The sequence below is a fragment of the Astyanax mexicanus genome, chromosome 21, assembly GCF_023375975.1.
Source record: "Astyanax mexicanus isolate ESR-SI-001 chromosome 21, AstMex3_surface, whole genome shotgun sequence".
Lineage (NCBI taxonomy): Eukaryota > Metazoa > Chordata > Actinopteri > Characiformes > Acestrorhamphidae > Astyanax > Astyanax mexicanus.
Window position 1 is genome coordinate 10,898,541 of NC_064428.1, and position 15,530 is coordinate 10,914,070.

The following is a 15,530-nucleotide window of genomic DNA, read 5'->3' on the forward strand; positions in this document are numbered from 1 at the left end:
TTCAAAGGGTAACTTCATCAATCAAAATGGCTGAACCCCATCAGCCAATAAGCATTCAGCAGGCATTTTGGCAGGCTGAATGTTGCCCAATCAGGATGAAACTTGGTAGCTATGTTTAGGTGGTAGTGACGTGCAAAGTGGTGAAACAATCCAGCCACTGGGGCGCTGTTCCAAAAAAACTACTAAATGTCAATCATACTGTAATATTGTGACATCTAATTGGTTTTGCCATATTAAATGCAGTGGCTCTGACAAATTTGTAAATACAACTATGTTGACAAAGTGCTTTATTTATTCATAATTGCTAATTATTTCAAAAGAGCTATATTCAAACTAGTCTCTGGATATTTGACACATGACCTAAATTTTGGTCCTGTTGCACAACTGTAGAGTCTGCAGGTAAATAGTCATCAAAAACAATTGTGAAATTTTCATTTACAATAGTGTCCAGGCATCAAGAAATCTGTGCATCCATAGACTTTCTGACCTGAATTGCTGTAACTCTGCAGTATTTGCTCTAATCATCTCACAATGTTAAAGACCTCTCTACAATATCACTGTGATGAAGCGCCATTTAATTCAGAACTATATTTAGAACAACTTTATAATTACATGCCATGTCAACAAATTCACTCCTTGGTGTTAAGTTAAACTTCTTTGGTCAAAAACATCAGCTTATTTTGAAAAGGTCAAAAGGTCAATCTAAACACCACCTTGTGAACATTCTGGTTGAAGTCTCCTGATCAAAAACCATAACCTGTAGACAACTGTTGACTAATTGTAACTCATTTAATGAATATCCTGCCAACATTAATAGATTAGTATGTGAATTCAAGCACTGATCATTTTGAAAGGCCTCTGCTCAACATTAATAACAGGTGAAATATTTTTGATAATCTCTAAATGTGACAGAGGTTCTCCAATTATATTAGACCTTCTAACACCTCACCACCCTGTGCTCTAGTATGCACCATTGTGCCAATGTCGGTGCTTGAACCCACTGGTTGCCGCTTGCGGCTATATTTAGGGTTCAAGCACCAAAGGTGCGTAGAACCGTATTGTTTTTACTCAGATTTTTCTTATTATTAGGGTTCAAGCACCGAAGGTGCGTAGAACCGTATTGTTTTTACTCAGATTTTTCTTCTTATTATTATTATTATTCTTTTTCTCCTGAAAAAGCATATCTACAGCCTAAACCGTAAGTTGTAGAGACATGTCACTTGGTAGGTAGATGTAGTATCAGTGCCTCAGTATCTCGGTGGACAACAAAAATGGCACGATTGGTCTAGTGGTGGCACTATAAACAAGGAAATTCATTTTTCACATTTTTCTCAATAACTCAAAAACCATAAGACCGTTCAAAATTATTTTTTTTGCTGGATTCCTTGGGTCAATATCTACAACTTTCCAATTTGGAGCATGCACTTCGGTCTAATTAGATTTTTTGCTAATTTGCAAAACATACTTTTGCAAACTAGTCCTAGGGATTTTGACCAATCCTGGCATGTTTGGTATCAAAATACTCAGGAGAGCATGGGCTTCAAAAGTCCTCAAAAACATTAAAATTTGTAAACAACATGGCCACCATATGCAAATTAGTCTTCCGGATATATGCCCCATTTCTCAGCAACCGTGAAACCTAGCAACCTGAAACTTTGCATACAGAATCTACCATACACACTCTAAAGGATGTTCAAAGGGCAACTTCATCAATCAAAATGGCCGAACCCCATCAGCCAATCAGCATTCAGCAGGCATTTTGGCAGACTGTATGTTGCCCAATCAGGATGGAACTTGGGAGTTATGTTCAGGTGGAGACATTATAGTGACCTGCAAAGTGGTGAAACAATATGGCCATTGGGGGCGCTGTTCCAAAAAACTACTATATGTCAATCCTACTGTAATATTTTGACATCTAATTGCTTTTGCCATATTAAGTGCAGTGCCTCTGTCAAAATTTTAAACTATGTTTAAAAATTGCTTTGTTTATTCATAATTGCTAATTGTTTAGAAATAGCTTTAGTCAAACTACTCTCTGGATATTTGGCCTATCACCTCCATTTTGGTCTTGTTGCACACTGTAGAGTCTGTAGGTAAATAGTTATTAAATAGTTATTGAGTCATTAAACTCAATTGTGAAATGGCCACTTAAAAGAGTGTCCAGGCTTTAAGCAATCTGTGCGTCCTTGGTATTACCACCCTAAATTGCTGTAACTCTGCAGGATTTGCTCTAATCATCTCACAATGTTAAAGACCTCTCTACAATATCACTGTGATGAAGCGCCATTTAATTCAGAACTATATTTAGAACAACTTTATAATTACATGTCATGTCAGAACATTCACTCCTTGGTGTTAATATAAACTTGTTTGGTCAAAAACATCAGCTTATTTTGAAAAGGTCAAAAGGTCAATCTGAACACCACTTTGTGAACAGTCTCTTGATCAAAAACCATAACATGTGGACAACTTTTGACTAATTCTACCTCACTTAATGAATATTCTACAAACTTCAACATAATTGTATGTGAATTGTAGGACTGATCATGTTGAAAGACCTCTGCTCAACATTAATAACAGGAGAAAGACTTTTGATCATTTCTAAATGTGACAGAGTGTCTACAATTACTAAGCCTTCTTACACATCACCATCTTATGCTCTATGAGGCACAATTGTGCCAGTTGGTGCTTGAACCCGCTGGTTGCCGCTTGCGGCTATATTTTTTATTTATTTTTTCTTAATTTTAAATATGTTTTACTTTGTAAATCTTATGGTTTATATATATATATTTTTTTTTTCTCATCCATATTATCACTTTTCAATCCCTTCTAAACTGTAAATGTTCAGCTGCATTGTAAATGAGGGTCACCAAGGTGTAAATAAGTGATCATAAAGGTTGATTGACTGATTATCAATTTAGCTGGTGAGTTGGATCAGCTGGATAATGAGTGCCCTAGAATAGGATTCACAAATACACAAAAAAAAATCATTATTCTTTATTAATAAACAACAGCCAACAGAAGAGGGCTCCACTCACTCTCTCATCCTACTCTCTCACCCCACTCACAACCATTTCATGGTATGTCTGTAACATTAGAGAAATCTGTTAAATTCCCTTTGAAGGTTAATGCCAGTTTTCCTTCGGATTCCTGTTCCAGAAAAAAGCAGCATAATATCTGCAACAAAAATAAGATGACATTAGAAGACAGTAATACTGCAGTAAACTTGTGTGTGGATGTGGGGACAAATGTTTTTACTTTCGTGACTTTTGTTTACAAGCTCAAAATCTCCAATGAATCTCCTTCAACGTAGTAAGTTCATAGAGGAGTGAGGAAGGTGTGAGAGACTGCTACTACACCCAGCTAATCCTTGTGCATTTCACCTTTTACATATTATTTTTTTTTTTTTTTCTTTTTCATGGACAGATTTCATGTAACTTGCTATCAAGACACGTCTGCTTTGTGGTGTTGCTGCCCTCTTTTCTTTTGTGCATCACTTTCTTTAATTTTCCTTAATGCCAATTTATCTCGAGAGCTTTTGTGATCAGCATTTTGATTCTACATTACAACACTAGAAAAAAATATTCTGTTAAAATGAAAGTAAAAAAATGAATAAAATTATTTTTTGAGTGTGTAAATGAAATAATATGAAGTAGTTTAAGAAAATAGAGTTTTTAAACTAAAATTAAAATGCATAAATCAAATGTAGATAATGAAGGAAAGAAATTGCTATAAAGCAAGTTTTGCTGTTTAAGAGAAATACATACTTAGCACTGTACTTTTAAAGAATAAACGACCATCCTTTTATCAAAATGTTTAAGCTTCAGAATGATCACTAGACATCTTATGGGGTACAATTTGGTGGAGAGTGTCAATATAAAGCAATGTCAACTGTCAAATTTTCCATTCACATTCATGCACTACGGGAGCAAGATCACAAAAAATTCTTTTAAAAGAATTCAGGAAAAAACTAATTAATGCTAACACTTTACAATAAGGATACATTAATTAACAGTACCTATGACAGAATGTCTCAACTAATTATCACACAAGTGAAGTGAAGTAGAGTGGGTACTCTGGGGGTGCTGGCTTGGTAGGTCTTAGAAACAGGAGGCTCTGGTAAGAGAGCAGGGCTCAGAGAGATATTCATCCATATTTCTTACAGTGACAATAGTTAGTGCAAACTACTCACTATAAAGCAGTTACTCTACTAATAGGACACACATTTGAAGTGCTTAAGTAGTCAAATAGCGTAAAAGATTGACAAACATACACAATATCATTCACTTTAACTCCTGCAGTTAGCTCTGCTAGTAAAAAAATGGATGCAATATGTAACCTAGGATCAACATATGAAGCCAACTACAAAATATATTACTCATTATAGCGTTAGAGTTATCAACAAACGTACTTTGGTCAAATTGACGTACACAAACTGTAGATTATAGTGCATTTGTCATCAAATGAACAGTGGATCTGCTTCCAGCTCTGTTTACTGCACGAGGGAACTACAGCAGAACATGAAGGACAAAACACTAGCTACACAGGAAAATAGCATTCAACTATAAGGCTTTATCGCCATCTAGTGGGTGGTCTATGAACTACACCTTGCTGATTTAACTGAAACAAACAACTTTCCTACATTAAGGCATTATTAATCATTAACTAGTTATAAATAATTATTATTCATTATAACATTCTTACGTTTAATGTATAATATCAATTAATAATTAGTTGTAAAGCTGACAATGATGCTGATAAGATACTCCAGAAAGGCCCATTTTCTAACTGTACCTGGGATTCATATTGTCCAGAAGGAGTCCTATTGTAATATGCATATGAAATGAATATTTTGTACACATTTGATCATATTCTTAGATGTCATACGATGCCTCTGATCTGGTTGGAACATAAAGGATTACTATGCCCATCATCAAAGGAAAGTTTAAAAAAACACTATGATATGTTTAAAATATAATATAATGGAAATACATTTTAATATGCACAGGTTTAAAATGTTTTTCTGTATATATTCAAAGATAAAGCAGCAATTTTAAGAGGCTAGCAAACCAATTAGTCTGGGTCTTCCCAAGGTTTCTTCCTTTTTCACTAACAGAATGGAGTTTTTCATTGCTACCGCACTCATTGGGCAGTAAAGACTAGCTGCATCTAATTATTTAGCGGTTTTATATTTTGACTGTCAAATTGACCTGGTTGGCTATGGTCATTGTTTGTAATAAAGAATTGCCTGAGTGATGGATTTGTTTGTCTGTCTTCTCCCTCTCCACTGTTATCTGTGGATTAGTTTCAAGGTTTTGTGTGATACTGACAAATGGTAAAAGAAGAAGACACGCCCATCCGTTCGTCTGTCTGTCAATCTTCATTATAGACTAAACAGTGCATGTTCAGTGCTGATTCATATGATAAAAGAAAAGATCTAACTAAACTAACTAACTAAAGGGATTAATCTGAAGATGGGCAAGTTTATTCACTGTAGCTATTTATAGGCAGTATCTCAGTAATGCTGGTCTGTACTGTGTCTAAATGGGATGATTGGTGTGACCCACATTATCTCATCAAGAAATCTCACCCGATTCGAATGTTATCTCAATGGAATGATAACATTCGAATCGGGTGGCAGAAATTACTATCAGTATTACGGTTTGCTTCTTACTGTAGGCTTTAAAGATATATCATAAAATATTTCATTCTGATTTTGCGAGAAAGTGTGTTTAAATTGAGTATATATTTTATCAAATAATCACTTGTAGCCCATTTTGCTACCCCAAGTCTGACTGTCAGATTTTTCAGAATTTTCAGATGATAGAATTAAAAGGTTTACGTTCTATTGTGACTACTTTTGAAATAAATATTATGAAAAATAACTAATACCGCTACACTTGCACAATTATTTCAGCAGTTTTAGTTTAATGTTATTTTTTTTCTTCTTATATATTATTTATTTATCTGTTTCTTCTATATCTATTGCCACAGGTCAGCAAGGGTTAAATTGACCAATATCAGAGTTGTAGTATGTCATGTGTGTGGTACTTGATCTAATACAACTTGTTTTATATCAGTACCATCAACGGTTTAAAAGCTATTGAAATTAATTCACAAAAACCTATTGCCACAGATCAGCAAGGGATAAAGATATAAATATAAGAGTTGTAGTACATCATGTGGGTGGAATTTGTTCTAATCCAACTTGTTCTGTATCAATATCATCAAGGTTTAAAAGCTATTGAAATAAATTCACAAGAAAACGTCACCACAGATGAGACAGTATTAGTATTACATTTAGAAAAATATTATGTGTAGTACATCATGTTGTTTGAACTTGATTTAACTTCGTGCATCACAGGATGTGTGCAGTCTACACATAGTTAGTATTTTCAACAACTGTTAGATTTCATCATCATTTTTTATTTTTGCTTTGGTTTACATAACGGGTGTTTGGCTCATTTGCAACAACGCTGAGAGCATTCCAAAGTAAACAAGGTATTGGAAGTAATTGATATTGTTAAAACAAAGATTTAGAAGAAACAGATAAATAATATATATATATATATATATATATATATATATATATATATATATATATATATATATATATATATATATATATAAGAAGGTGTAGAGGTATCCCTTATGAAACAAAAATATATGGCAAAAGTACATATATTGTTTAATATAGGGCAATATATGCATGGACCATGTATGTCTATATATTGGTTAATATAAAAACCAAATGTTTTTATACATCAGCGCTGGAGAGCGGCTCGACCCAGACTTCGAAGGCGGGCTATCAGCGCTGGAGAGCGGCTCGACCCAGACTTCGAAGGCGGGCTATCAGCGCTGGAGAGCGGCTCGACCCAGACTTCGAAGGCGGGTTATCAGCGCTGGAGAGCGGCTCGACCCAGACTTCGAAGGCGGGCTATCAGCGCTGGAGAGCGGCTCGACCCAGCCGCCGGAGACGGTTTACCAGCGCCAAAACACCCTCCTCACAGAGCGAAACAGAACAGACCGATTGGCCAACACACCAACGACCCACACACCAGCGACCACCTTATATCCCAGGGCAGCTGCCAGGGCAGCTCCGAGGGCAGCTCCCAAAGCACCCCCCAACATAAGGCCAAAACAAACGGAATCGAAAATCAATGCTTTCAGTATAACTGCCCGAAGTGGATCACGCATAATATGGCAAATTTCCTCCAGGATCCTATCACTTTCTGTCTCTGTATATATCTCCATCTCCATCTCCATCTCCAACTCTATCAGCACAGTCACAAAACACCAACCTGCCAGTCTGAGCCGCTTTTATACGCTATCGCGGCGATGACGTCATAGAACATCCATGACGCCACAGCGTTCCTGTGACCGTCATGTAAAAGAGGGCAGCTCCACTCGCTGTGTGATTGGTAGCCAGGTAATGATGTGTTCAGAATATGGATTGTGTCTATTATTAAAAATACTGAAGTATGGAGTATTTATATTAATATACCTTATATTTTATATGGTCAATATTCAGAGATTTAATGAATGGTTCCACTGAATGGTTCTAATTACTTGTTGCCTATTAAGCAGAGGTAGTTTAATATCTACACACACACACACACACATGTATATATATATATATATATATATATATATATATATATATATATATATATATATATATATATCGCAAACGTAAAAAAGGCGAGGTAATCGCGGAGGTCTGTGTGCTAAGCTAAGGTTAAACCCACTCCGGCCGGTGTTCTGTCGAATTGTGCTACCCATCGATACATGCTTCCCAAAGGTACTGCGCATGCGCTGACCTACACAATTTAATTTTTTATTGTGTTTTTTTTATTTACAATTCATCTGTTTTAGGGGGGTTTATGTGCATCAAACAACCTGGACGCACTGCCATTGCACAAAAGTGTAACTGGAAATAGTGCTTCTTTTGTATTTTTACACTTTAATATACATTAGAAGCACCTAAAATAGTGTTTATTTTGTATTTTACACTTTAATATACATTAGAAGCACCTAAAATAGTGCTTCTTTTGTATTTATTTTACACTTTAATATACATTAGAAGCACTTAAAATAGTGCTTCTTTTGTATTTTACACTTAAATATACATTAGAAGCACCTAAAATAGTGCTTCTTTTGTATTTTACACTTAAATATACATTAGAAGCACATAAAATAGTGCTTATTTTGTATTTTACACTTAAGTATACATTAGAAGCACCTAAAAGTGCTTCTTTTGTATTGTTACACTTTAATATACATTAGAAGCACCTAAAATAGTGCTCCTTTTGTATTTTTACACTTTAATATACATTAGAAGCACCTAAAATAGTGTTTATTTTGTATTTATTTTACACTTTAATATACATTAGAAGCACATAAAATAGTGCTTATTTTGTATTTTACACTTAAGTATACATTAGAAGCACCTAAAAGTGCTTCTTTTGTATTGTTACACTTTAATATACATTAGAAGCACCTAAAATAGTGCTCCTTTTGTATTTTTACACTTTAATATACATTAGAAGCACCTAAAATAGTGTTTATTTTGTATTTATTTTACACTTTAATATACATTAGAAGCACATAAAATAGTGCTTATTTTGTATTTTACACTTAAGTATAAATTAGAAGCACCTAAACTTATCAAGTTATCAAGTAGTTTTATTGTCAATGCTGCATATGTACAGGACATACATAGAATTGAAATTACGTTACTCTCCTTCCCAATTTTACAGCAAGTACAGATAATGGATAATAAAGAAAAATAAAGAAAAAGGGGAGACACTATGTGTACAATACAGCAGCAGGGACACAGACATACATGAGACAGAACAAGGTGCAGTAGTGGTGGGGGTGAAATAGATATATAAATAGAAATAAAAAGAAATAAATATATAATCTAAATCTAAATGAGTGGGAGACACTATATGTACAATACAACAAAAACACAATAGACATTTGTGAGACAGAAGATAATAGTGCAATATTAATGGTGATTAAGATCAAGTGACAATATAAATAGAACCCGTATAACAGTAGTGCAATGTTGTATCTAGCTTAAGGCTGGTAAAGTTCTTAAAGTTCCCAGTTCTTGGGGAATTAAAGTGTGTATGACAGTGCAGCGTAACAGTAGTGCAGGTATTGGGTGTGTAGTGCAGGTCCTTTACAAAAGTTACAGTACTGTGTGTGTTCTAAAAGTGCTTCTTTTGTATTTTTACACTTTAATATACATTAGAAGCACCTAAATAGTGCTTCTTTTGTATTTTTATACTTCAATATGCATCAGAAGCACCTAAAATAGTGCTCCTTTTGTATTTTTACACTTTAATATACATTAGAAGCACCTAAAATAGTGCTCATTTTGTATTTTTACACTTTAATATACATTAGAAGCACCTAAATAGTGCTTCTTTTGTATTTTACACTTACATATACATCAGAAGAACCTAAAATAGTGCTTCTTTTGTTTTTTTACACTTTAATATACATTAGAAGCACCTAAAATAGTGCTTCTTTTGTATTTTACACTTTAATATACATTAGAAGCACCTAAAATAGTGCTTCTTTTGTATTTTACACTTTAATATACATTAGGGCAGCACGGTTCGACACGGTAGGACATTTCGAAAGAACACCGGCTGCGGGGGGTTGTAGCAGCCCGGACGTGTTTTGTGGTTGCTCCGGCCGGATACACGTGTGTATAGGAGTGTGTTTGTGTGTATCGGTGTGCGTATTTATCTGTATTAGCGGGGTTAAATCATGCTGAAGTCTAAGACCTTTGTGAAGAAGACGCGCTCGGGCGGGGTGCTGAAGATCGTGCGGGACCATTATCTGCGGGATGACATCTGGTGCGGGAGTGAGGTGTGCGTGGAGTGCGGGGACGGAGCTCCTGTGCTGCTGCGGGACCCCCAGATAGACAGCGACCTGTGTACTTATTGACACGACCTCCTCCCAGATACTAATGTAGTCCTGCACCAGGTAAACCACCCTCTATACCAAACACACACACACACACACACACACACTAACTACCTCCTCCCAGATACTAATGTAGTCCTGCACCAGGTAAACCACCCTCTATACCAAACACACACACACACACACACACTACCTCCTCCCAGATACTAATGTAGTCATGCACCAGGTAAACCACCCTCTATACCACACACACACACACACAAACACAATCTCACCAATGTAGTCTCAAAACCTAAAACCTAAATGACCAATTAGTACTTTTGGCAGTGTGCCAAGTCCTGCTGGAAAATGAAATCTTTCACATCACCATAAAAGTTAACAGTCAACAGAGGGAAGCATGAAGTGCTGTAAGATTTTGTGGGAAAACACTGCACTGACTTTGTATTTGATAAAACACAGTGGATCAACACCAGCAGATGACATGGCTCTCCAAACCATCACTGATCATCAGTAAATTTTACATTTTATTTGTAAATGAAGGGAGCAGAGTCTGGAGGAAGAGTGGAGAGACACACAGTTCAAGCTGCTTGAGGTCTAGGCTACGTTTACATTAAATGTTTTGCTCAGTGTGGCTCAGATCTGATTTTTTCATGGCTGTGTGAACGTGCTAAATCCTTTTTTTTTTTATTTTTTTTTTATCAGATTTGAATCACTTTCATATGTGGTCCTAAATCAGAAATCTGATTCATGGACATTCGACATAAATGTGAACGGTCAAATCAGAATTCATGTGTCTTTTTGCTTTTACGCATAAGAATTAGCGCTACGTGCTTCTCTCTCGTACCCACCCATCTCTCGGTGCTAACTCATCCATTTCCCTTTTATAAAGCTACGAGTCGTCTCTCTAATATGAGGGTTTTTGTTGTTGGTGAAGAAGGCGACGTTTATACAGGTATCAATGTGCGCATGTGAGAAGTTTCAGGGACAGATTCGTTCACATTACACACAGATACAGATCACTTACATTTGTGAATGTGAACCGTCAAGATAGCCAAATCTGATCTGAACAAAAAAATCTGATTTGATCAATGTGGCTTGTAATGGGAACGTAGTCTTAGTAGGAAGTTTCCACAATCAGTGATGGTTCAACTGTGCTATAGGCAAGGATGATGTTTCTATGTTTTTTGGTACGCAGACACATCACAATATGCAGATCAGTCAGTCAATAATACCGTCCCTCTTCTGGGGCCTCATGTACTAAGACTTGCGTGGACTTCCTACTAAAATCAACTTGAAATCAAGCGCAAATGCACGAAAGCATCACACTTGCCACGACTCCTCCCTCAATTACGCAGAGTATAATGTTATATTATTAATATTATTATTATTATTAATAATAATAATAATAATAATAATATATACGCATAGTGTATAATTACCCATGTTTTAAGTTTTATTATTCTAAGATAAATGCTTTCATTTAAATGCTTTAAATGAGTTGCCTTCCAAAAAGACACACGTCACGCACTCAGCTTGTTCTCTTATACTCTTATCCTCTTGGAAATCTAAAACTGCTTATAAGCCAGTCATCATCATGGGCCAAAAAAACATAATGGTCACGGAAAATGCGCGCTCAATGAATTCGGCCATTAGCAGTATTTTCCAGTAATGCCAACGCTGCATCTCCAACAACTCCAGCGCAAACCTAATCTAGGCTAAGTGGAAACACGTTAAACGATTATTTCTGTAAGACAATGAAACTGTCTGATTAATTTACTTTATTTTACCCAATAATGCTTACTTCAATGTTTGCATAAAGGATATCTTAATAGTTGTAATTTCAATGCATCGCCTCTAAGTGTCGCCAAATGACAAAAACACAATACATACGCACAAAAAAAAGGCGTACGCCCAAAACAAAACTTCCGTGGGGGAACGCACTTTCACACGTTCAAGTCAAATTTAGTACATCAGACCGTGAGCGTGAAATATGGTGTACGCAATGTTTTTGTGCGTACGCACCTTTAGTACATGAGGCCCCTGGTGTCCAACTATCTGCTGCAGCTCAGCCAATCAGCTCTCCCCCCTGCCCCACCCCTAAACCCATACATCACCCAGTGCCCCTCTCAAACTATGCCTCTCATTTTTTAGCCTTTTTCAATTTTGAGCTGAGGGTGGAGTCAGAAAAAATCACAGGGTTTAGTGCCCCTTTAAGACATCAAAGCTATACAGGAGCAAATGTGGAAATACTTTGTAAAAATGTGGTTAAACAGACTAGAATCTATTTTAGAAGCTTAAGAGATGTTTCAAGAACCTTATAATATATATAATATATGAATTCTCCAGTTTTACTTTACAACTTCTTCCAAGAGCCTCTGAATCCTGTGTCGATTCTTTAAACTGTTCAACATAAAACTGTTTCTTTATACCCAAACATCTTGTATATCAAATCATCTTGTTGAAAATATCATATTTAGGAGTATTTATTGAACAATTTTAAAAGAAATCCAAAAGCCAGATGTTTCAAAAGGGCTTGGGTCCAGCGCAGTTTTCTGATTTACCTCCTCTGACACACCTACCAAACCCGGCAATTACCAGAGAGTTGAACCAGGTGCTCCAGAGCTGGAAAATGCCAGAATTCTTCAGGAATTCAGCCCTCCAGGCCTGGAGTTCCCTGACACTGTTGTGTGGCATTGAGCTAACAATCTATTTGTTTATATGGAATTGAAAATTAATTCATTTAAATGGCCTAATTTGGGGATATCTGTTTAATCACAATCACATGGTCTGTTCTGTCCTCACAGATCGTTATAATTGACGATCCTTTAATCAGGAACGTGATCACCTGTGAACCACTTACAAACTACAATTAGATGTTTAGAATCTGATAGGTCTACCTTTGTTTACACTAAAATGTTGTGGACATTCCTACATATGTAATTCTTACCCCACAATACTTGAGATTTGAACAAATTCTAACAAACCCTAAAACTGTCCCTGAACTATGAAAATAAATTAATTCTGCAACATTCACAAAAGATGTATAAAAATGATCTAGCGTTTCTTTTGCAACATTCTTTCTCTTTATGCTTTTCACAAACTTGCTTAAACATTGTCACACTATTGACTAAACTGCTGTCTAGTTGCTGAAAACATACAATTACAGTAAATAAAAAAATGAACAGAAGTCACGTTAGATCAGTGTTTCTCAACCCTGTTCCTGCATATTCTACTGCATATTAACACTGTTCTGTATATTCTAGAGCTTTCTCTCTTTAAAGGCACTTAATAAAGTAAGTGGTGGTATGATGTGTCTAATACACTGCTGATATACATAATGATTGATCTATGGTCGATAGGGAGCTAAGGGACACCTCCTGACCCTCCTCTGCGCTCCGCAAAACCAGCAACCTGATTGGCTGTTTCTCCTGAAAGGCAGGACTTTCTCCTTTAACCGGCACCACGATTGGTTAAGAGACACACAGCTGTCTCCTCAATAATAAAGTTTTTAAAATTTTAATATAATACGGGAAGTTTACGGGAAAATACTAATACGGGAGGACGGCGGGAAAGAGGAGTAAAATACGGTAGTATCCCGGCCAAAACAGGAGGCTTGACAGGTATGTGGGTCAGCCAGACGTGACTCTTCCTGTAGCAGTTTTCTCCAGTTTCCAAGAGTCTTTTAAAGGTGTAGGAAACAGTCCTCACCGCTCTCTCTGGCTTCATCTGTAATTTCTCTAAAGAAAAGAGTTTTAATAGTTACAGAGTTCTCTGTATTTATCTGTGTCTTTTTCTAGTTATTATGATGATGAAAGCGTGAAAATGCTGTGTGTAAATGTGTAAATGCGGCAGTAGAGAGTAACAGCAGCAACACCATCTGTTCCAGCTTTACTGCTTTAATACAGACTAAGGCTTTGGAAATTCAACGTTTTTGCATCCATTTAAAAGCTCAGTTTATTTTCATTGCTACAGCCCAAGTATATAACAGTAAGAGTATAATCTGACTACATTTTCGTCTGTTTCATTCAGGGAGACGTTTATCGAGCGGGAGCAGGGAGAGATCGCCAACGACCGCAACGATCGGGCCATCCGTGTGGCGGCTAAATGGTACACAGATCACCTGAGTAAAGCCCCGAATGTAGGAGAGCTGAAGGTTGTGCTGCTGACCAACGTCCGAGCCAACAAGGAGAAAGCTGAGCAGAGCGGCCTGCTGGCCTACAGATGTATGTGCTGTATATTGCACTTGAATTTACCTGAATGGGTGAACAGTTGGATGATATAATGGAATAATAGTGGGATGGATGGATGGATGGATGGATAGTTAAATTGATAGATGCATGAAGAGTTGTATGATGTAATGGAATAATAGTGGGAGTGATGGATAGTTAAATTGACAGGTGGATGAACAGTTGTACGATTCAGTGAGATGATTAGCTGGATAAATGAATAGTGAGATGAATTGGAAGATGGTTGCTTCACTAGGGTGGAAATACTTGTGGATGGATAGTAGGATGATTGGATGGATGGATAAAAGACTGGCTAATGGAATGACAAATAAATATCTATAAAGGGATAGAAGGAAGTGTAGATGGATAGTTGAATAAATGTATGTGTGACTAGGTAGTGGGATGGACAGTAGAATGGATGTATAGTTAATTGGACGGATGGTGTGACTGGGCAGTGGATTGGTTAGTGGGATGGATAGATGAATGGATAGTGGGATTAGTGGATTAATGAATGGATGCATAGTAGGGGTGTCACGATTTCGATATTTCACCGAAATCGATCAAAATGAGGTCATGGTCTCGAGCCTCGAAGTCAAAAAGAGGAACGACGATCCCTCCCTGTAAGCTACGCAAGCACGCAGGCGAGCACTATGCAAATACATAGATAGAGAGATAGAGAGATAGAGAGAGAGATAGAGAGATAGATAGATACTTTATTGATCCCCGGGGGAAATTCTTGATGGCGCAGCATGCTACGCAAAAAGTCTGTTTAGTATGTTTAACTGTTATAATAGGATATAGTTAATTTAGTTACGGCTCTAATCGTTCTATTATTTTGTACATGACTGCTCCTGTATTTTTTTTATTATTTATTTTGTTATGTTGCACATTGCTGTTTTAATAGTGCACACTGCTGCTACCAAAAAAGCCACTAGATGGCATCACGTTTATCTTAATTAAATCATTAAAATTTGACCATTAGTGCCTAATGTGGTGTATTACAGATCACTTTAATCACTTTGCATCACTTATATCAAGCCCACCTTTTGAAGTAAGATATTGTTAATTTGATTAATCAAACCAATGACTGACCATAAATTAATCCAAAACTGACATAGGCCAGAAAGAAAATCGAGAATCGAATTGTGACCCTAAAATCGGAAATAAAATAAAATCGAGGATTTAGAGAATCGTGACACCCCTAATACACAGTTGGATGGCTGGATGGACAAGTAGTGAGATCATTTTAACAGGTGGGTGTAGGATGGCTGGGTGGGATTAATGGATAAGTTGGATGGACAGATGGATGCCTGACTAGATAGTGAAAGGGGTTCAAAGTGGGATAATTGGATGAATGGATTT

General features: G+C 36.5%; 1 protein-coding gene across 9 annotated transcripts in view; it reads left to right on the forward strand.

The window, feature by feature from the left end:
- LOC103029360 (ribonuclease inhibitor-like) overlaps window positions 1-15,530 on the forward strand; it is a 605,885-nt gene that overhangs the window by 470,265 nt on the left and 120,090 nt on the right. The gene's annotated exons all lie outside the window — the stretch shown is intronic.